The sequence below is a fragment of the Hordeum vulgare genome, chromosome 5H, assembly GCF_904849725.1.
Source record: "Hordeum vulgare subsp. vulgare chromosome 5H, MorexV3_pseudomolecules_assembly, whole genome shotgun sequence".
In the NCBI taxonomy this organism is placed as follows: domain Eukaryota; kingdom Viridiplantae; phylum Streptophyta; class Magnoliopsida; order Poales; family Poaceae; genus Hordeum; species Hordeum vulgare.
Window position 1 is genome coordinate 112,211,571 of NC_058522.1, and position 22,027 is coordinate 112,233,597.

The 22,027-nt window shown below is 41.1% G+C and overlaps 1 non-coding gene across 1 annotated transcript; it reads left to right on the forward strand.

Annotated features, from left to right (window-relative positions):
* The first annotated feature begins 20,012 nt into the window (after positions 1 to 20,012).
* LOC123400521 lies at positions 20,013 to 20,107 on the forward strand. The gene has a single exon (XR_006610763.1). It is a non-coding gene; the product is annotated as a small nucleolar RNA Z103 (small nucleolar RNA).
* Positions 20,108 to 22,027: the final 1,920 nt, after the last annotated feature.

The window sequence follows — 22,027 nt, forward strand, 5'->3', positions numbered from 1 at the left end:
GACACTTGCTTGTTATTGTCTTGACTTGAATTGGATATCTTACTTGCTTTACTTTGAAGTTCTTATATGTGTGTTAGCTTGTCACCACAGAAATTATTTGTGTTATCATTTACCTACTCGAGGACGAGCAGGAATTAAGCTTGGGGATGTTGATACGTCCCAAACGTACCTATAATTTCTGTTTGTTCCATGCTCTTTTGGGTAACATTGTTATATATTTTCCTACACTTTCATACCTTTTTACACATATTTGGACTAACCTACTAACTTAGTGCACCCAGTGCCAGTTTCTTTGTGCTGATGTCTTTTTTGCAGGGACTTTTACCCCAATTTCTAGAGCCCCAAAAATTCCGAGAAAAATTTATAAAAATCAGCGTGACGGAAGCTTCACGAAGCATCAAGTGGGCCCAGAGGGGATCCAGGGCTCGCCCAGGTGACCACCCTGCGCGGGCCACCTCCTGACCGCACCACCAGGCCCCGTGGGTGGGGCCCACCCCGTCTGGTGTCCTCCTTCGGCGTATATTTACCTCTCCAACGGAAAACCCTACGATAAGATCCAGAATCGCAAATTTCTCCACCGTTCCGCTGCCACAGAGCTCCCGAGATCGTGAACGCTAGAAGACCTCTTCCGGGAGCTTCTCCACCACCATGAGTCCATGACCAGTAGCTATGTGATGTCTTCTCTCCAATCTTGTGCTTCAATGTTTAGTCCTTGTGAGTTGCCTACATCATCAAGGCATCTCTGTAATTTACTTGTTGTTGCTATGCTGCGTTTGCTGGGATCCGATGGATTATGATATTTATGTTCAGATTGTGATGAGTTATATATTTGGTTCTCCTTTTATATTATGTTCTTGAGTAATTCATGCATGTTCTCTGTTACTTTTTATTGCTTTGGCCAAGTAGTAGATTGTAACTCCAAGAGGGAGCATTATGCATGATTGTGGGTTCATGCCCCCTGATGTCTAGCTTGAGTGAGAGAAACATGAGACTAGGGATGTGCTGTTGCCACCAGGGAGAAAATAACGGTGCTTGTAACCACGGTTGCAAGGATTGTTTACCTTACGTAAAGTTCGTTAATGCAGTTGTCCGTTGCTTTGAGTTTACACTTTGGGTGGGGCTTGCAACTTAATACCAGCGAGATGTTCTGGATAGATATCTCAAGGTGGATGATTAGAGAGTAGATGTTGATGGACAAACAATCTACTTGTCTTGTCGTACTACCCATTACTTATGAGCCTCTAACTTCTAGTAGCATGATTACCATTGCGGTGCGTTTATAATTCTGTCAATTGCCGAGCTGTAATTTGTTTACCCAGCATAGTTGTTTATCGTCTTTTGGGAGAGAGACATCACTAGTGAACATCATGGGACTTTGGTCTATATTCCACCATTGTTTACACCTCCATCATTTACTGCTTTTATTTACTTTTCCGTTGCAATCACTATCGCTATTCCCTCTTGTGTTTTGATCCTTTGCAAACTACAAGGCCGGAGAGATTGACAACCTCTCTGAACTCGTTGGGAGCAAAGTTATTTGTTGTGTGTGCAGGTCCACGTCTTCTGCTAGCGCCAGAGCAGCGGACACCTACTTGTTGATCCTCGGAGTCCTCCTGGTTCGATAAACCTTACAGTCCCCATGTAAGGGAAATCTGTTGCTGACTACATCTCCACCTTCCACTTGGGGTAACCAACGGGGGGCGAGAAGTATATCCATCAACTCGTAATCAACACCTTGGTTGAGCCTGCGAGTCCTGGTGTGCCTTGATAAGAAACTTCAATTACAGTCCAAACTTTTATTCGCCTAGGTATGTCGAGTGATAATGTATCTGTTAAAACTTCGTTCTGGTGTTAAAGCCGAGTACTTTCGTCCGCATAGACAACTTTAATCCATGCTGGATATCTTTGAGTTTATGTGAGTTTGTTTGGTTTTTGAATGTTCTTGACATTCGGGAAAATCCCTTACTTAAGCGAAGTCTAATTTGGAGATAAGTATCAGAGTGGAAATATTGTTTTTCACCCGGCTCGAGTCTAACTTAGTCGAACACTGATTCGCTGCTAAGTATTTGAGTGAATAGGTTACTATTCACTCGGCGGGGTTTTCTAACTTAGGAGAAGACATGTTCGCAGGTAAGCCCCCTGAGTGAGAGGATTGCTTGTCACTCGAGTGAGTTTTATACTTAGGCGAACACAAGTTCGCAGCTAAGTCTCCGAGGGAGAGGATTTCTCGTCACCCGAAGTGAGTTTTAAACTTAGGCGAAGACTGGTTCGCGGCTAAGCATCTAAGTGAATAGGTTGCTATTCATTCGCAGAGGTTTTTAATTTGGCAAAAACTTGTTCGCAGCTAAGCCCCCGAGTGACAGGATTGCTCATCACTCGGAGCGAGTTTTATACTTACGCGAAGACTGGTTTGCAGCTAAGCATCCGCTTGAATAGGTTGCTATTTACTCGGAGAGGTTATTAACTTAGGCGATAACATGTTCGTAGCTAAGCCTCCGAGTGAGAGGATTGCTCGTCACTCGGAGTGAGTTTTATACTTAGGCGAAGACTGGTTTGCATCTAAGCATCGGAGTGAATAAGTTTCTATTCACTCAGAGAGGTTTTTAACTTAGGTGAAAACATATTCGCAGCTAAGCCCCCGAGTGAGAGGATTGCTCGTCACTCTGAGTGAGTTCTAAACTTAGGCGAAGACTGGTTCGCGGCTAAGCATCCGAGTGAATAAGTTGCTATTCACTCGGAGAGGTTTTTAACTTAGGCAAAAACATGTTTGCAGCTAAGCCCCCGAGTGAGAGGATTGGTCGTCACTCGGAGTGAGTTTTATACTAAGGCAAAGACATGTTCGCAGCTAAGCCCCCGAGTGAGAGGATTGCTCGTCACTCGGAGCAAGTTTTATACTTAGGCAAAGACCGGTTCGCAACTAAGCCCTCGACTGAAAGGTTTTCTCGTCACTCGAAGTGAGTTCTAAACTTAGACTGGTTCGTGGCTAATCGTCCGAGTGAATAAGTTGCTATTCACTTGGAGAGGTTTTTAACTTAGGCGAAAACATGTTCGCAGCTAAGCCCCCGAGTGAGAGGATTGCTCATCACTCGGAGTGAGTTTTATACTTAGGCGAAGACATGTTCGCAGCTGATGACCCACAAGTGTAGGGGATCTATCGTAGCCTTTTCAATAAGTAAGAGTGTCGAACCCAACGAGGAGCAGAAGGTATTGACAAGCGATTTTCAGCAAGGAATAACTACAAGTACTGAAAGGTAACTTCGTATGGGTTTTCTAGTATAAGTAATAAGGAAATAAATGCAACTAAAGTAAATGGTGCCGATGTGTAGCAAGTGGCCCAATCCTTTTCAACACAAAGGATAAGCCGAGGGACTAAACTTATAAAGACTAAGGCGTTCCCGAGGACACACGAGAGAGATAGTCAAGTGCTTTCACCATATTCCGTCTAGTACTATGTTTTGTATTGATAAGTGTTATGTGGGTGGATTTTAACTAGTGCACCGTCTAGGCTAAGACAAGTACACTCTTATGATTAATCCCTCTTTCAAGCATCCGCAAATACAAGAGAGGACTTAAGGAAAATCCTAGCCATAGGAATAAACTTTAGGATCCAATACTCCCTCATGCAAAAGTATGCAAACTGGGGTTTAGGTTTCTGTCACTCCGGCAACCCACCATAAGCATTCCTTATGCACGATGCATTCCCCTAGGTCCTTCAAAAGGCGAAGTGTTATGTAGTCGACGTTCACATAACACCACTAGAAGAATAACACCATAACTTAAATATCAATCAACACATATTACTTCAACATCATATGACTACTAGCATCTAGACTTATCCCATGCCCTCAAGAACTAACAGAACTACTCACAAGACATAAAATACATCATGATCAGAGGCGATCAAAATATGATTAACAATCTGTCATAACAATAATCCTCCAACAAAACTCAATAGCATTCACCACAAAAGAGTAATCAACACCGGTAGAGTAGAGGGGATGAATAGTGCAAGGTACAACTCTGATTGCAATGGTGAAGTAGATGGGATGAAGATCGGATGAAGATGGAGATGGTGTTGGTGATGGTGATGATGGTGATGATGATCTCGATGATGCTCGTGACGATGGTGATGACGTTGAGGACGATCTCCCCTTCCGGGAGGAGTTCTCCCCCGCGGAATCTACCCGCCAGAAAGGTCTTTTCTTCTCTATAGGTTTCCGCCATGGAGCGTCGGCGGAACTACGAAAACTCGTCTCTCCCCGTAACTTTTAGGTCAAGATGAACATATAGGCCAAAGGGGAGCACCGGAGGCGGGACCCACCACCCAGGCGGCCTCCTGGCGCGGCCTAGGGGGGCCGCGCCAGTAGGTCGCCTGGGTGACCTGTGGCCCCCCACCGGCCCTTCTTTGGCATGTCTTTGGGATCTGTTCGGAAACTTCTTCCCTCGAATTTTCAGCGCAGTTGGAGATGTTCTAGTATTGCAACTCTTCGTGTTATTTTTCTCCACTGAATTTTGTGTGTGCTATTTCGGCACCGGAAAGTTGTAAATTGTGTAAAATAAGCCAAAACACTATAAGTATATCATCATGATGTGAAATATATCAATGAATAGAGACAAATTATGATACAAAATATTTATGCATTTTGGACGTATCAACTCCCCCAAGCTTAGACCTTGCTTGTCCCCAAGAGAATTTTGAGTTCGGTAAACCTGTCCACAAGTTTAGAGAGTGAAATGTCGATAAATAAGAATACAGACAAGAAGCATCATAATTTATCTACTAAACTCAACCATCCTCAACAACAATCTCAACTTATAAGGCCCTTATGAAAGAGCAATATCAATTACAATCAAAAGAAGAGCTAAGAAAACTCATCAAACCATGGCAAACATGTCCTTGGTCAAAGAACAACTAATAACTTTTAACTTTTGCTCCTCTTATATTTTGATGAGATCAATTGAAGCTTTTTGAAAGAACGCGTTATTAGTCAGGAAGTGAAAATGCCAACACAAAGGAAGATGTCTGCTTTAGCCAGGCTTTAACAAACAACTTACTTATCTTAATGATAATATCAACAAAGGTGTGATATGGCAATTCTGAATGAAACAACATAAATGCATGCATCTTTGTCAACACAAGGTGTCTGCTCTTTTTAGAATAGAAATAAGTAGGTTTTACTGACTCAACATAAAAGTAAAAGATTGGCCCTTCACATAGGGAAGTAGGGATAACTCATGTGCTAGAGCTTTGTAGAGATCTTGAAATCAACAAGGTTGTAAAACAAGCTTTTGAGAGGTGCATAATTTGTCAACGAATGCTAGTAGATAGCCCAATAGTTCTCATGCTCGACAAGTTTTGAGGAACGGCTCCCAAAGTGGGAACGGTCACATCCCCTTAGTCTCCTTTGTTTATCATTACCAAACTTTTCTGATTTCTCATCAACAAATCGTGAAGGAGGTTTTGTTTGTTGTTATTATCTTTTACGAGCTGGGCGCGCTCATGCCAGTCCCTTCTGGTGTTAGGGGTTCACAGATTACATGCAAACTCAGGATAACGCTTGTCATGTATGAGAAGATCATGAATTACCTACTACTTCCTCATGATCTAAAGCAGAGGCACAAAACAGGGAGTGATATTTGAAGGTTTAAAGATAGCACATGAGTAATATACTTTAGGAGTGGTGGTCAAATAGCACGTATAGGGAAGGTATGGTGGACTCTTGGGAAGGTTGAGGTTTCAGGGTATGGATGCACAAGCAGTATTCCCGCTTAGTGCAAGGGTTGGCTAGCAAAGGCTTTTGAGAGCAGACTAATAATGTTGACTTGGATAAAAAATGATATAAAGTTTAACATAAAGTTTTTGGCATAAAACATCAAGTTGTCTTCCTTATCAGCATAACACTTCAAGCATAAGAACATAAAGGTTTTGGCTATGTCACTACTAAAAAAAATCATGCTTGTTGTTATGACCAATGCTATATTTACCAAGATTGAATAAAGTTTTCAAAGCCATACCTGATATGTAAGATCATACTCCCATAAGAATAGACATATAAGATCGATTGCATGAAGAGAATACCAAGTGCAGCAAAGAAACCAATAGACTTCTCATTAATATTCCATCATAGACACTGCACGCTCACAGATACAAACTCTCCACAAAGGAGTGATAGACCTCAATGCAAACACCCATTTCATAAGATAACTTCCCTAGACATGATACGACACTAAACTTGACCATAAAGGTAAATAATACAAATAAAGATACTGGTCACTCCCCCAAGCTTGGAACAAGCTAAGGGAATGCCATTACCCATGAAGATTTCACTCTTCATCCTTGTTCTTGTTGTTCTTCAAGTCCGCTATTATGTGCCGAAGGGTTTTATTTTCGGCTTCCAATATGGCCACATGTACTTTAAGAACATGGAAGTCTTCACAGAATTGGTTAGTGATTCTATAAGCTTCGGATATAGTAGATGACACAGGTGAAGCTCCCGGTGGAGGGGCAGTTTCTGAAAGGTTCAGAGAAAGATCACGTTGAGGGTTCCTAAACCCCACGACGATGGGGTTGTTGGAGCTGGATCCTGGTGATGAAGGATCTCCTTCCTGCTGTGTGGTCACCATATTGTCTTCTTCTCTCACGAAGCGCTCCATCTCCGCTTGTCTTGCGGCTATCTCTTCATTAGTATCCCATCTGGTGACCTTCCCTTGGTTGATATCTTGCTGGATGCTACTGTGACAACAGACCTTCCCTGGTACGGCGCGAGGAATCCTGCTGCTGCGGCTACGCCTTTAGGGACTTCCTTGGCAAATATGCAAAGGATTTTCCCGCGGCCTTGGATCCTTGTGTTGGTGTTCCCTTGAAGAGGAAAGGGTGATGTAGCACAACAGCGATAAGCATTTCCCTCAGTTTTGAGAACCAAGGTATCGAACCAGTGGAAGATCGCATGAAGACACAAGTACCTGCACAAACACAAAGAGCTTGCACCCAAGGCTATGAAGGGGTTGTCAATCCCTTATAGATTGTTTGCAAAGTGAGAACTGAAAGCAACAAAGTAAACAAGCAAAGTAAAAGTGAAAGTGGAAACGATAGTTGTGAATAGACCTAGGGGCCGTAGTGTTCACTAGTGGCTTCTCTCATGAAAGCAAGTAGACGGTGGGTGAACGAATTACTGTCGAGCAATTGATAGAACGGCGCAAAGTCATGATGTTATCTAAGGCAATGATTATATCTATAGGCATCACGTCCAAAACAAGTAGACCGATACTTTCTGCATCACTACTATTACTCCACACGTCGACTGCTATCCAGCATGCATCTAGTATATTACGTCCAAAAGAACAGAGTAATGCCTTAAGCAAGATGACATGATGTAGATGGGCAATTATATACGATAAAAGCCCATCTTGTTACCCTTGATGGCAACAACATGATGCGTGCCTTGCTGCCCCTTCTGTCACTCGGAAAGGTCACCACACGGTATGAACCCAAAACCAAGCACTTCTCCCATTGCAAGAATCATAGATCTAGTTGGCCAAACAAAACCCAAGACTCGGAGAGACTTACAAGGATATCAAATCATGCATATAAGAAATCAGCAAAGACTCAAATATAATTCATAGATAATCTGATCACAAATCCACAATTCATCGGATCTCGACAAACACACCGCCAAAGAGGATTACATCGGATAGATCTCCATGAAGATCATGGAGAACTTTGTATTGAAGATCCAAGAGAGAGAAGAAGCCATCTAGCTACTAACTACGGACCCGTAGGTCTGAAGTGGACTACTCACGAGTCATTGGAGAGGTGATGATGTTGATGTAGAAGCCCTCCAACTCCAAATTCCCCTCCGGCAGGGAACCAGAAGGGTCTCCAGATGAGATCTCGCGGAAACGGAAGCTTGCGGCGGCGGAAAAGTGTTTTCGTGGATGCCCTTATTTTTTCTGGATTTTTAGGGAATTGATAGGGCAAAGACCTAGGGCAGGGGAGTGCCAGGGGGGCCACAAGCTTGGTTGCCGCGGCCTCCCCCTGGCCGCGGCAACAGGGCTTGTGGGCCCCTTGTGGGCCCACTGCCTTGGCCCTCAAGCCTGCCAATCTTCTTCCGTTCTGGAGAAATTTATTTTGGGGATTTTATTCCGTTTGGACTCCGTTCCAAAATCTGATCTGAAAAGAGTCAAAAACACAGAAAAAACAGGAACTGGCGCTTGGCACTGATTTAATAAGTTAGCCCCAAAAAAGATATAAAAGGTAAAAAAAACATCCAAAATTGACAAGATAACAGCGTGAAACCATCAAAAATTATAGATACGTTTGAGACGTATCACTGGACACGGCGGAGACGACGACCCGTGTAGTCTTCCCCACTTGAGTTGCAAGATACAAAGCCGGGACGATCCGGGAAATATATAGCAAAAATTTATGCACCGAAAGGAAGGTAACAAGCCATAGTAGAGTCGAAGACGGACTCCGGGTGGTCCAGGCGGCCTCCTGGCGCACGCCAGGGGCTAGCCCGCGCCAGCAGGTAGCCCGGGTGACCTGGAGATCCTCTCCGGCTCCGCTTCGGCTCTGAATTTTCCTAATTTTGCAAAAACACATAATACAAAACTTTTATTGATTTTCGCGAAGTTTCCTTACCATATTTCTGACCTATTCTTATTCTGCTTCTGCCAGTGTCTGATACAGTGTTGCAATATGTGCTTCGTGAGTGGCTACCTATATCACATCCACCTCTACATTGATGGGATCTCCAGCCATGTAATGCTTGAGTCTTTGCCGATTCACAACATGTGGTTTTCTGCCTTCAAAATTATTAATCTTGAATGCACCGGAGCGGTAGACTTCTTCGATATGGTACGATCCTTCCCACTTGGAAAGTAATTTACCTGGAGAAAACCTAAAACGAGATCTATACAACAAAACTTTATCACCAACATTAAATTCACGTTTCCAAATTCTCTTGTCATGCCACTTCTTTACCTTTTCTTTGAACATTTTTGCGCTCTCGTAAGCTTCACTTCTCCACTCATCTAGAGAAGTCAAGTTCATGAGACGCTTTTCACCAACAAGCTTTGGATCAACATTAAGCTCTCTAACAGCCCAGAAAGCTTTGTGCTCTAACTCTAGAGGTAGATGGCATGCCTTGCCATAGACCATCTTATACGGAGACATCCCCATGGGATTTTTGTAAGCAGTTCTATACGCCCACAAAGCATCTCCTAGCTTATTGGACCAGTCCTTTCTAGAACTGTTCACTGTCTTTTGCAAGATCAACTTGATCTCTCTATTTGTGAGCTCAACTTGCCCACTTGTTTGAGGGTTGTAAGGTGAAGCAATTATATGATTAACATCATATTTAGCTAGAGCTTTTCTAAAAGCACCGTGTGTAAAATGTGATCCTCCGTCGGTCATCAGGTACCTAGGTACACCAAACCTAGGGAAGATTACATCCTTGAGCATTTTCAAAGATGTCTTGTGATCAGCACTTTTAGTAGGGATTGGTTCAACCCACTTGGTCACATAATCAATAGCTACTATGATGTGAGTGTACTTGTGTGAAGGAAGCAATCAAAAGGCTCAATGACTAGAGACTAGTTCATATGCATCTCATTCCTCCTACTAATATTACCAACTCTCTAGCACTCATCACAAGATAAAACATAATTTCTAGCATCTTTAAAAAGAGTAGGCCAATAAAAACCTGATTGGAGAACCTTGTGTGCGGTCCTCTCACCGGCATGATGTCCTCCATAAGGACTGTTATGACATTGTCTCAAAATATCCTTCTGGTCATGCTCCGGTATGCATCTCCTCACAATTCCATCCGCACCTTCTCTAAAAAGATGTGGGTCATCCCAAAAGTAATACCTCAACTTGTGGAAGAACTTCTTCCGCTGCTAGAATATTAAACCTAGAGGCAAAAACTTTGCAACAATAAAGTTAGCATAATCTGCATACCATGGATCTGAATTAGATTTTACCAGCAAAACAGCTAACTGTTCATCAGGAAAACTATCATTGACCGGAATAGGATCATGTGGTATGTCCTCCATCCTGGAAAGGTTGTCTGCTCCTTTCCTATCAACAATCTGCAAATCAAATTCTTGAAGAAGAAGGACCCATCTGATAAGCCTTGGTTTGGCATCCTTCTTTTCCATAAGTTACTTAATAGCAGCATGATCAGTATGAATGATGACTTTAGAATCAACAATGTAAGGCCTAAACTTATCACAAGCAAACACTACCGCTAAAAATTCTTTCTGAGTAGTAGCGTAATTCTTTTGAGCACTATCAAGGGTTTTGCTAGCATAATGGATAACATTCAATTTCTTATCAACCCTTTGTCCTAACACAACTCCAACAGCAAAATTACTAGCATCATACATGATTTCAAAAGGCAAATTCCAATTAGGTGGTTGGACTACATGGGCGGTTATCAAGGCTTTCTTGAGAACTTCGAAGGCTTCCTTACAATCTTCATCAAACACAAAAGGAATATCCTTCTGGAGAAGATTAGTGAGGGGTTTCGAAGTCTTAGAAAAGTCTTTAATAAATATTCTATAGAAACCAGCATGACTGTGGAAACTACGAATACCTCTGATGTCCCTTGGATAAGGCATTCTCTCGATTGCTTCAACCTTTGCCCTCTCCACCTCGATTCCTTTTTCAAAAATCTCGTGGCCAAGAAAAATTCCCTCATTGACCATGAAGTGGCACTTCTCCCAGTTGAGTACCAAGTTCGTCTTCTCACATCTCTGCAAAACTTTATTAAGGTTGTGGAGACAATGGTCAAAAGAGGTTCCATAGACGGAGAAATCGTCCATGAAGACCTCACAATTTCCTTAGAAAAACCATGAAAGATAGCAGACATACACCTTTGAAAAGTAGTAGGAGCATTGCATAAACCAAAAGGCATACGTCTATAAGCATAAGTACCAAAGAGACAAGTAAAAGTGTTCTTCTCTTGATCGACAGTGTTAACATGAATTTGAGAGAAGCCAGAATACCCATCAAGATAGCAAAAGTGAGTGTTTTTGGACAACCTTTCGAGCATTTGGTCGACGAACGGCAGCGGGCAGTGGTCCTTCCTGGTTGCCTTGTTCAGCTTCCTGTAATCAATACACATTCTATATCCAATAATAATTCTTTGAGGTATTAGTTCATTCTTATCATTAGGAACCACAGCCGTACCTCCTTTCTTGGGAACACAAATGTACTAGACTTACCCACTTAGTATCATCTATAGGGTAGATAATACCTGTGGCTAGAAGCTTGAGGATTTCGGTCCTCACAACATCCTTCATCTTCGGGTTCAACCCACATTGATGATCAACAACCGGTTTAGCATCAGGCTCAAGATTGATAGTATGCTGACAAATAGATGGACTAATCCCCTTAAGATCATCAAGAGTATAGCCAATAGAGCCTCGGTGTTTACGAAGGACTTCCAATAGTCGCTCTTCTTCATATCCTGAAAGGTTAGAATTTATAATAACATGACATAATTTCTTTTCATCTAGATAAGCATACTTGAGCGTACTGGGAAAGAGGTTTAAGATCAAACACCAGGTCTTCTTTTGGTTTCGATAAAATTCCCAAAGGCTCAACCGGAAGGTTGTGCTCCAGGATAGCAGGTTGTCTCAAGAATATGTCATCTAGCTCATTCCTTTCCTGCATATGCATATCATTCTCGTGGTTTCCATAAATTGTTGTAAAGGACCGTTAGGAGGAATAGCAATAAAAGCGATCTCTTCAGTAGTTTTATCATTACTAGGCAGATCAGTACCACGAGTTTGCTTCGACAATTTAGAAAAGTTAAATTCATATGGCTCACCATTAAATTCAATAGATACTTTTCCCTTTCTGCAATCTATAATAGCTCCACAAGTATTGAGAAAAGGCCTACCAAAGATAATAGGACAAAAACTATCTTGCACTAAACCAAGTACTAGAAAGTCGGTAGGATTCTTTACCTTTCCACATAGAACTTCAACATCTTGCACAATTCCAGTAGGAGAGATAGTTTCTTTGTTTGCCAGATGAATAGTAACATCAACTTCTTCAATTTCACACGGTAGAATCGCAGTCATGATATCTTGGTAAAGTGAAAAAAGAATAGCACAAGCATTGGATCCCAAATCACATAGCCCATAATAATTATGATCTCCTATTTTAACAAATACAACTGGAATACCTGAAATTGGGCCTTTATTCTTGGCTGTAACAAGGTTAGTGGAAACAGCACAAAATTTATATTGGAATCCTCAGTATTACTAGTAAAAAGATCCTTGACTAATGCAACTTGAGGATCGACTTTAATCAGGTCCTCATGCTCATCAATTCGTTCTTTCACTTTTATTCAGGATGCCTGTGACAAAACAATGCTCCCTCATCCTTGCAGGAAAAGGGGGCTTTTCATATTCAACTGCAGGCAAGATAGGGTCAACAACATTAATATCCATAGGTAATTCCTTAAAAGGTTTATGGTGTTGATCCTCCTTCTTCTTAGAAAAGTCAATATGAGAGGCAAGGTCTGTGCAAAAATCAATTAGAAGTTGGGAATCAAGACCAATCTTTGCACAAAAGGTATTGAAGTAATCAGTTCTTACAAAGCTCTCAATGTAATAACGCTCATAATTTATAACGGGTTCAATACCTTTATCAATCTCCCAGTTTTTAGTGTTCTTCTAGATCCTTTGAATAAGATCCCACTTAGCTTCAGTGCTTTTGTTGGAGAATGCCCCACTAGAGGAAGCATCAAGCATCTCTTTATATTGACGAGAAAACATTGCCTAAAAATTCGCAAGGATAATTTCTTTGGAGAACTCATGATTGGGATATTTGAGCATTAAGGACTTCAATCTCCCCCAAGCTTGAGTGATGCTTTCTCCGTCACGAGACCAAAAGTTATAAATATTGTTCATGTCTCGATGTATTTCATGAAGAGGATAAAACTTTCCATAAAAGAGAGGCATAAGATCTTGCCAATTTAGTAAGTGAGAGTCATCAAGAAGCCTATACCAATCCAAAGCCTTATCTTTTAATGATAGAGAGAATCGCTTTCTCATAACAAAATCCATCTATATACCTGCAAGCTTAAATAAGGAGCATAGTTGTGAATGATATAGCAAGTGTTCACCTGGATGTCTATCTCCTGCATATCGATAAGCCAAGACACAATCAATAATACCAGTTGGTATTTTAAAAGACACAATTTCAGTAGGTGTGGGAGGCTTCTCCACCACAATAGCGTTGGTGTGGTTCCCCACAAGCAACAAACCAAGAGCAAAGTTGTCGATAGCGACAAAATGTGGAAACAAGAAAACAAAAACAACACGTAAAGTGTAAAGGTTTCCTTACCAATTTCACTTACCAATAGCGCTACACTTCCCCGCAACGGCGCCAGAAAATGGTCTTGATGACCCACAAGTGTAGGGGATCTATCGTAGCCTTTTCGATAAGTAAGAGTGTCGAATCCAAGGAGGAGCAGAAGGTATTGAAAAGCGATCTTGAGCAAGGAATTACTGCAAGTACTAAAAGGTAACTTTTTATGGGTTTTCTAGTATAAGCAACAAGGAAATAAATGCAAGTAAAGTAAATGGTGCCGAGGTGCGGAAAGTGGTCCAATCCTTTTGAACACATAGGATAAGCCGAGGGACTAAACTTATAAAGACTAAGGAGTTCCCGAGGACACACGGGAGAGCTAGTCAAGTGCTTTGGCCATATTCTGTCTAGTACTGGTGCACTTTCTAGGCTAAGACAAGTACACTCTTATGATTAATCCCTCTTGCAAGCATCCGCAAATATAAGAGATAAATTAAGGCAAAGCCTAACCATAGCAATAAGATTTAGGATCGAATACTCCCTCATACAAAAGTATGCGAACTGGGGTTCAGGTTTCTGTCACTCCATTAACCCACCATAAGCATTCTTTATACACGATGCATTCCCCTAGGTCCTTAAAAAGGCGAAGTGTTATGTAGCCGACGTCCACATAACACCACTAGAAGAATAACACCATAACTTAAATATCAATCAACACATACACTACAAGAAATATGCTCATACATGACGTTTTTCAAGACGTCGTTGATGAATTCATCATAAATCTATGATGATTTCATCCGAGATTGTCGTAAGCCGTTTGAGGGGATCAAACCTACATATAAATTACGACGATGTGAGTCAAAAACATCGTAACCGCATAAGATGAGATTGTCATAACTTTTACGACGATTATAAAAATGTCGTAACGTGTTCTAACTATGTTGACATGTCACTCGTGGGTCCATTCTATCCCATCTCATCCTAGTTTGTGAATCAACCTACTATTCTGTCATTCCAAAATTTCTCGAAGAATTCTCATAAATACTTTGGATCATATATTCCTCGAATATGTGAAAACCCTTCCTTCCATAGTTCAAAAATAATGCAACAATATTCATTTTCCTATTCTGTACAAAATAGCACTTTGTGAAGGAAGTGCTATTTCTATTTCTTTGATTATCCTCGTATTTTTTGGGCACTCTTTCCTATCCAAATAATTGCCTCATGAAAATTTTTGTAATGATTTGCTTAGTAAATCTTTCTCAGCAAATTTCCAAAGTTTGTGTTCAGCTAACAACTTTGTGAAGGAAGTAGTAGATAAGAATATCCTTATGAGTTGAATTTTTTTTCCACATCTTCTATGTGCCCAAAACATAGCTCTCCACAAAATTTTAGCCCCATCTAACAATCCATGTGAGCTCATCATCCAATCTTTGTTTCTGCTAATATTTTCATTTTGTGAAGCAACTACATTTTATATTGCTTTATAGTTGATGAAAATTACCACGGGATGAACCTCACCATATAATCTCGCTGTAGTTCAAATTTGACCTGCTTCCAACTGAATCGGCAGAAAGTTTTCTTTTTCAGGAGAGGTGGATAAAAGATTTTGACACCCCATCATTTGGTCAATTGTATATTAAATATGTACTAATATTTTAGAAAATTGATGGAGTCCAATTTTGCAAGAAATATTTGGTAGGTTCTTTACAAAAAAACTCATTTTTTGCCACTCAGAAAATGATTAAAATAGCTAGAAAGATGAGAAATGAATACAAATTGGTCCTCATCCATAAAATGTGGTCTAACTCTAGTGAAAATTTGTGTGATGCCCTTTTGCAGAATATTTTGATATATGCTTCACAAAATTTCTTTATTTTTAATACATGAAAACTATTTTAAATCACTGATTTTTCAAACCAATTAGAACTCTTCCCACGGATCGATGACATGGTGCCCATCCATCCATCCATCTATCTCACCATCTCACATCCATCCATCCATGTATATACAGGAAAAAAAAGAAATTAGAAAACCCCACCCACAGCCAAACCCTAGCCCTCTTCCTCCCTCCCTCCCTCCCTCCCCCCTCTGCTGCGCCCGCCGCCGGCCCTCTCCCTAGCTTCAGCTCGTGCGCGCCGCAGGTGAAGGAAAGGAAAGAGGGCGTGATAAATATGGCCCTCATTGTCCTCGTCATCGATAATTCCTTGGTCCTGGACGGCTAGATTGATACGCCAACGCGGCTTGTACGATCATATCAAAGCTTGCGAGCGAGGACAACCGGCAGATCCATGGACAACCACATGCTTGCTGGCCTGCTGGCCGCCGCCGGCCTCCCCGAGCCGGCCGCCGAAGCGCCGCTCCCCGACTCGTCGGAGCAGATCTACATCGCCCCCGTCGCGCTCCTCAAGATGCTCAAGCAAGGTACACAACCAACTAATCGGCGACCGATCTCCAATTAATACTCTCTCGTGATTACGTTTAGTGCTAATGTTTTCGGTTTTGCATCGATCTGATCTGATCTACGGATGTGGTTGCAGCGCGCGCCGGTGTGCCGATGGAGGTGATGGGGCTGATGCTTGGGGAGTTCGTGGACGAGTACACGGTGACGGTGGTGGACTTGTTCGCAATGCCGCAGAGCGGCACGGGCGTGAGCGTGGAGGCCAATGGAGGTGATGGGGCTTCTCCACCGACACAAGAGCCGCCGCCGCAGGTGCGAATCCGTTATAATTTATTAGTAGTTCAGAGCCACACTCCAAAGCACTTCGGTCTGTATCTGGCTATGCTAATCGGGATTCAGAAGCCACCTGATATGCTAAGTAGCTATCATTAAGTTAACTAATAACATACTGTATATAGCAAGCAACATTACTGGATTACGACTGATTTGGCACGATTTGGTAATTAGAAGTATTCTCTCTTGCTGCATACAGTAGTCCTGTAAATTAATTCCTCCATTTTCAGGTGGCATAACTACGTTGGTGGACATGCCTCTCAACAGCTTCCCTTCAACCCTCTGTGCAGAAACTCTCAAACTCAAGGTTCAGAGTGCTTCTCTTTGGACGCAGTTACATCAATACTAGTACACTAGCCCCTAACGTGCACATGGTTGCTCCCAGCCTTTTCTGTACTAACACCGACGTCAACATGCTTGATTATCAACATCCGCAGATCTATCTATCCATGTCCATGCGTGCTACTTTCTTCGGTTGTGCACGTGCACAGTTCAGATTATTAACACCAGATGATGCTTAGCTTATGTGGTAGCTTTGGCCAAGGAGTGCCAATTGAATTTGGTGTATTTGATAGCTATTTATTGTGATTCGTCGCAGCATAATGTAGAAATCAGGAGACCATGAGTGTAAAATGATAAGAGTGACTAGTTTTCTGGAGCTAGCGTACTTACTGCGAAAGCTTTGATTATTTTTCGTAATGAACGAGGTTGTGTATCTACGGTTCAAAAAAAGAAGAAGGCTGTGTAGCATGTCCTGGTTTCTTGCTGCTTCGATAGCTTGACAGATGGGAGTAGTATCTTTGTTTGTTTGTGCTGCCTGGAGTGTATGTACATGTGATGTTCAAAAACTTGTTAGCTTTGACTTTCATTTTTCTTTCTTATTTTTGAATGTTGCTTATTTCTTTGTGCATAGAATAGGGTGAGCTTTTGCTGAAGAGTGAATGAGAAGATGAGATGCCAGTGAGTTTATTAATACTGATATCGTATGACATGGAATTGTGCTTTGCAGCTACCACCTTGACCAGCTGGCATCTCCTGGTCACTTTCTGCTCCCTTCATGTGGCACTACTGATATCCTATTGATGAAGTCTCTACGGGAGAATGATCTGCTATTGCATGAAACGCCATTAGTGTTTTTATTTATTTATGGTTTATATAACAATTTATTTTATTGTGCCAACCGATGATAGGATATGACATCACAACTATCCTTATTTGTATCAACATGCCATGGCATTTAAGTTTGAGAAAATTCTAGTTTCCTGATCTTGCTCACTTTGGCATGTGCCCCTTGGACGGCTTTTAGTGCCGCGAGGGAAATGAGCTCCTCGGCCACGAGCAACATCCCGGGCCTCCGTGGATGCACGCAGCACATCGCGTCCCGGGCCTACAATAATATTTTTCCTGGATACGTTGAACTTCAACCTTTATTTAAGCTTTGTTGTTCTTGCAATTAGTAGTTGTGCATAGTGATAGTATGCACCGTCTTCCCCTGTCCACCCCGCAATCAAACTCATATGATACGAGTAGGTATTTTCTACCTGTAGCATCATGGAGGTATTAACTACCTGATGTAGTTGTAGAACAACATCATGTTTGGATTTGCCAAATGTTTGGGCCTAATGATAATTTATATTAGGGGACGTGTTTATTACTTTTTTCCTAGGTGTGTGTGCAATGTTGGATTGATGATTGAAGCATAGTAGCGGTTTCTCTTCTTCTTTATAGGTCTGTTTGCAATGAATGTACATAACTATTGTTTCTACCTCTTTCATATTTGACATACATGATAATAACAGTAGGCTATTTAATTATATGTGAAGCCAGAAGCTATCTTTGTTGCTAGTGTCTTAAATAAATAGAAAATCTGTAGTAATGATCTGAAATGTCATGCAGGTGATCATTGGTGTTTCCTTTGTTGTTCCGGTTGGAGGTGTTGCTGTTGCATCCGGCGACGCGGGGGGGGGGGGGGGGGGGGCGCCGGTGCGGCGGAGTTCGGGCGGCGGGCGGAGGAGCTCGGGCGGGTGCGGCGCCCGAACGTGGTGGCAGTGCGGGCATACTTCCAAGCCAAGGAGGAGTGACTGTTGGTGTACGACTACTACCCCAACGGCAGCCTCTTCTCCCTCGTCCAGGGTCAGTACACTCGTCTTCACTCTTCTTCCTCGTAATCCATTCTCGCCATTTCCATGCTCGGTTAATAAATGCCATGGGATGTATGAAAAAACAGCTGCTTCTGCAAAATAGAATCATATTATTTAATCTTGTATGTCATTTATTCTTTAGACTACAGTCCATAGCATGTATTGTCAAGTTAATTTTTCTTAGTTTCATCATAGGCAAAATATGCAACGAATTTAGGACTCTAGGTTGCATTTTCCCTTCCTAAGAACTGAGAGTGAACATGCCACAGATATGTGAACTAGTTTTATACTGTGTCTTTGTCTGTTTTGACATATTGAGTGTTTCTATTCATCTACGGCAGAACCAAAAATAAGGAGCCGCCTTCAGTGGACCTCTCACGGAGTAAATCACGACATCAAGAGGAAATCACGGCATCAAGAGGCTTCGCAAGGCACATATTCTGATGATGAGACCATAGGATCTCTGCTTAGGTAAGCTCATTCAGCTTCATATACATAAAAACTGATCACTGAATGTTCATGATGCGAGTTGTTAAAACTCATTGATTTATATGCTATGATTTTCTTCCCTGAACACATTTTACCAGGACTAACTACTTTTGTTTTCTCTTATATTGTTTCTTAATTATGCACTTATGCCTAGTGAAAACTGAAAACAGTCAATAACCAGTGAGAGTATCTTACTATATCATCTCCAATAATAATTACTATAGTACTTGATGCTGCCTTCTTTTTTGACACGCTATGTTTTTCTTCCCTCAACACATTGGACTGGGATTAATTACTTATATTTTTAATCAGTAGAGGGAATAAGAAAAGGTTATCGACATCAAATATTACAGAGAATAAACAAGAACACCTAGATTCCCCGAAGAACATTGCTCTGGGCGTTGGGACTATCGGTTCAATTGTCATGTAAGCTCCTATAAGTTGTATACCTCACATACTTGGAATAGCTTAATATCCGAGGGTGTATGTTTTCTCTTATATTGTTTCCATATTATGCACTTATGCTTAGTGAAAACTGACAATAGTCAATAACCAGTGAGAGTACCTTACTATATCATGTCCAATAATAATTACTATAGTATTTGATGATGCCTTCTTTTTTGACACGCTGAGTGTTCCCGTTCATCTTTATGTATACTCTGCTAAGTTTTTATCAGCTTTAAGGTTGAGTACTGGGGTGCGCTTCATGGTAGCGTAATTCAGCGTTGTACGTTGCCTAGAGATACTTTGGGTTAAGATTCTAGCACAAACCATTCTTTGAGATGGTTTTTGCATTCAACTTGTCCATACATATCTTAGCACTGAACTGAATTTTGTTTGGATAGTGGTATTTGGGATGCCATGAGGTATCTGATGCTTGGTTTGCTTTCATGGCCTTGTTTCTCGTTAGATTGGCAGACATCGAGAAGGAAACGTGTTTTTGTGATAGTGGCTGCACTCATACAAGGAGCTTCCTGTTACTATACCCCCGTTTACACATATCAACTATATTGTTCTTTGTGCAGCTGGTTTCTGTGGTTGATTCATAAGTGATGATCAACACTTATTAGGTGTCTCATGATACAATATATTATTAAACTGTGCATATTCGGCATCTGAAGTCATGTTTTTGTATCTCTACTTATTCTGAATGTCTAGTAAGCAGCACGTTCTGTCATGGATGTTGTATAGTTGTCTTGTCTAAAATAAATAGAAACTCCTACACCATTTTTTGTTTGCTATGAGAAGTGATGATATCATATCCATACCACGTTTATGCACTTACTGTGATGATCAATTGCTCTTTTCCTTGGATTATATGGACCCGAGGATACTTTCCCCAAATTATCGACTATGACTATACAATGCGCAAATGTAATCCCATCAGGATTCCAAGCCAGAAATCTGATCCATCTTTTATGTTTTACTATTGCCTTCTGGTTAATATTTTGAGTGCTAGTCAGGTTTCCTTTCTCCAATATGGCTAAAGAATTACCCTAGTTGAAACCAGAAATCAACTCAGCATCAAGCTCTATCTAAATCAATAATGCTCTTTGGTAGTCCCTTTTTCATGTTTTCATTTGATTCGATCTAAAACTTCCTAAGGTAATAAATTAGAGACGCTCGTGCACTTATTGATAGCGTAATTTAGTGATGTATGTTGCCGAAAGGATTTTTTGGGCTAGTATTTTTACACCCTGGATTGCACTTGGTTATCACAGAAATGTGGAGTAGCTTGTTTTGTGTTATCTTACATGTCTGCTAATTATTGTCTCATTGACTCCTGCTTGTGTCAGTGCTTAAATTCCTCTAGTAAAGAGAAAATACCATAAAGATATTGAGTTTGTTTGTCTGCATTTCCTTTGTCCAGAATTTCCTTGAACAATCTTAGATAGTTTGAAGTTTAATTTTCAGTTTCTGTGACCTGTTTAGGTTGGACTTATTATACTCCAGAATTTATATCTCAGGATTTTTAACACCATCTTGATGATGAACACAAATCTTTTTATTTCTAATATTTTTTATATTTGTTTCCTTTTGATTGATTCATGTGCAGTGTAATGTTCTTGTAGGTTGAGAAGTTGTGGCATCTCGAGCATGCCTCATAGGAGAGCGGAATGAAGTCTACTATACTGTTGGGACAGTAGCAGATGTGCCATTGTTTTATTGTGTAATTTTGTTCGTTCTTGCTATATTCCTGTGTAAGAAAATGTATTCATGAGATGATTTATTGTGTTATGTAAACCTAGGATATGTATTTTGTGATGTTATATGATGGATGATTTTTATTCGACTTGGAGTTTTTTTGATTTGAATATGAAATAGTGTTGGATTTAATACTGGACAAATAATTGGGTTGAAAAGGCCCAACAAATAGAAATGAATCCAAATTCTGGAACAAAAAATTGCTGAATTCAAAAATGAGAAAGGCCCAAAACTGAAACTGGACTAAATGTATTTGGGCACTAAAAGGCCAGGGCCCAAATTATAATGATATAAAAAATTTTGAAAAAAATACTAGAAGTGGCTGTAAATAGGCTAAGGCCCAAAAACAAGCCTAATAAGAAAAAGCCCAAAAAAATAAAAACCAGCCCATATGATCAATTGAAATGGGTTGGGCTGATTTCAACCATGAGGTTTTGATTTCGTCGTAATTTTGCCACGTAGGACTGGGTTTGATTGCCAACGACGATTTAGGATCGTCGTAAAGGTTGCGACAATACATGAATCGTCGTAAAAGTTACGACGATTTTAATCAAAATGTCGCTGCTGTTCATTTGTGACGCTCCGTTTTTGACGCTTGGTTTTTCGTGGTGAGATCGTCGTAAATTAAAAACCGTGACGATGTAGCGACGAAAAAATAGCGTCGTGTATTAGCATATTCCTTGTAGTGATATGACTTCAACATCATATGACTACCAGCATGTAGACTTTTCCCATGTCCTCAAGAACTAACAGAACTACTCACAAGACAGAAAATAGATCATGATCAGAGGTGATGAAAATATGATTAACAATCTGGTCATAATAATAATCCCCCAACAAAACTCAATAGCATTCACCACAAAAGTGTAATCAACACCGGTAGAGTAGAGGGGATGAACAGTGCAAGGTACAACTCTGATTGCAATGGTGAAGTAGATGGGATGAAGATGGAGATGGTGTTGATGATGGTGATGATGGTGATGATGATCTCAATGATGCCCGTGGAGATGGTGAGGACAATGAGGACAATCTCCCCTTCCGGGAGGAGTTCTCCCCCGCGGAATCTGCCCGCCGGAAAGGTCTTTTCTTCTCTGTAGGTTTCCGCTGTGGAGCGGTGTCAGAACTGTG